Genomic DNA, 2316 nt, shown 5'->3' on the forward strand with positions numbered 1-2316 from the left:
TGACGATCACTCACGGCACACTAGTGTGCCGCGGAACAGTGGTTGAAAAACACTGCTTTAACTTACTAACTCTAAGTCTTTGAATAATTCTCTAAAAATTTTTACCCAGTTCACATCCGTGTCACTTTCCTTCTCTCCACAAAAGTGGCACAAGTCTTTTAAGTCATCTGTTAACAACAAAAGAAAAAACACATCCATACACGATTATGCATGTACAATTGTGTGTGTGTGTGTGTGTGTGTGTGTGTGTGTGTGTGTGTGTGTGTGTGTGTGCGTGTGTGTGTGTCTATGAAACTGCCACATCCTAGGTTGTGCTAAGGTTCAACACAGTCAGAAAAAATAGCATTATGACTTTTAATAACTATAGAAAATGAAATTATTGTACTTATTAAGTTATAAACAAACAATTTTCTTAAATAACTGTTTTCATATTCCATGTTGATGTATTCAGCTTTGGCTAAGTACATATTTTTTTATCAAAAAATGCAAATTGCAGTAATTATGATAAAAATTCTCATTAACACTCAAAATAAGAATATTAATGTTATAATTACCACTGTCAAGGATAAGTCTCACAGCAATGTCCAACCTCATGCTGTAGACCGCCGCAGTAGAAACAGGAAAATCCACAACCTCTTTTGCTAGGATTTTTTCTGCAAACTGAAATATACAGCTTCATTTTATGGTTCCAAGTTCAGTTAACAAAGAAAGTAATTCACTGTACATGTCTCAAAATATATATCAAAATTCTAAAGTCATACACTGTGTGACAATATGCACCTTCAGTGAAAATACACCACATGATGTACTGTCCTGTTGTTTGGGATGCTTCACTGTGTCACATCTCCAACGAGAGACATTGCACCCCTTCTTCCTCATAAATGCTCTGTAAATACAGATATGTTAATGAGAACAACTTTACATGAATTTCATAATTGAGTTAGACTTAAATTTTCTACCATACCTTGTGATTTGCAAACATTTCTGGATCTCATGTTTTGATTCCCCCAGTGGATTCAAGAACAAAGACTTTTTCTCTTGTGGGTAGATCACCTATAAAGTTTGCATTTGACAGTTTTCATGTGATTTGTGTCCATGACATAAGAATGACATAGGTTGTTTGTAAAGTTTTAGAATTTTTTATTACCACTAAAGTCCAGTGGTGGTGCTGATTGTTGATTCCCAGAATTATTTCATAATTACTTGGGTTCATCTTGTGATAATTAAAAATATATATATTTTTAATATGAAGAAGAAAACATTTTTAGCAAGACACAATGGCCTAAAATAATTTTTTATAGGTGATACAGACAAATCTGTAATAACATACAACCATAAGCATAATTTCTTTTAATCAATTTAAAAATCATAATAACACATGTAAGACTAACACAGAAAAACATAGTGGAGTGTGTAAGATCTACCTTTAATCTAGGACTTTTTCCCTCCCACATTGCTGTCATTTCAAATGAATCTATGAACGCAGCCTGTCCTGTGTTCTTGTTGTTGTATTCCTTCACAATGACAGCCATAAATGCATTAATTGACTGCAAATTTATAACAAGAAAAAAAAAAGATTAGTTAAATACTGTAACAGCTGGGATATTTCAAAAATAATATAGTCATTGTACCCACCTGACTCTCCAGTTCCATGTCAGGACCGATTTTATTAATGTCCCAGTAAAACAACTTATATCCATTCACTTTTGACAGAAGGACGTAAACATTTTTTCCTTTAAAAGCATCATGCACATCTGATGATCAGGATGGGATGAGGAGTAGTGGCAAAGAAAACAAAAGTAAAAGATTGGTATCATTATCATGACACCTATTCATTTAATTTGACAAAATATTTAGTAACACTTTATTTGAAGGGGTGTGCATAAGACTGGCATGACGCTGTCATAAACATGACATAACATCAGTCATGAATATGAAGAAATCTTTATGAATGTTTATGACAGTTGTCATTAGGTGTCATTCGGTAAATAATGACAGTTTTAATACAAAGTTGCTCTAAAAGTTGCATTAAAAGTCCATTACAAGTGCCAACGTTGCATGATTTTGTAAATAATGACAATTTAATGCAAAATTGAGACTTTTAATGGACTTTCAATGCAACTGTTAGAGCAACATTACTTTCATTACAAGTCAAAACCCTATCAGTACAAAGACCAACAGTTTTTGTGAAACACACATATGTTTGATAATCCAAAATCAAATTTATATGCTTTTATATATATTTATATGAATTTAAAAGAAAACTTACATTTCTCTGCTAGACATTGGGTAGCAGACTGGAGAGGGGTTATAGGC

The 2316-nt window shown here is 32.9% G+C and overlaps 1 protein-coding gene and 1 long non-coding RNA gene across 4 annotated transcripts in view; one reads left to right on the top strand and one right to left on the bottom strand.

Moving 5' to 3' along the window:
• Positions 1-2316, top strand: part of LOC103462653 (guanine nucleotide-binding protein subunit alpha-12) — a 117398-nt gene that overhangs the window by 10938 nt on the left and 104144 nt on the right. The window lies entirely within an intron of this gene.
• LOC108166528 (uncharacterized) lies at positions 106-2314 on the bottom strand. Its single transcript, XR_001776892.1, has 7 exons — positions 2270-2314; positions 1425-1754; positions 1148-1213; positions 965-1053; positions 781-886; positions 555-660; positions 106-167 (listed from the first exon to the last, which is right to left on the bottom strand). It is a non-coding gene; the product is annotated as an uncharacterized LOC108166528 (long non-coding RNA).

Source organism: Poecilia reticulata, linkage group LG1, assembly GCF_000633615.1.
Source record: "Poecilia reticulata strain Guanapo linkage group LG1, Guppy_female_1.0+MT, whole genome shotgun sequence".
NCBI lineage: Eukaryota > Metazoa > Chordata > Actinopteri > Cyprinodontiformes > Poeciliidae > Poecilia > Poecilia reticulata.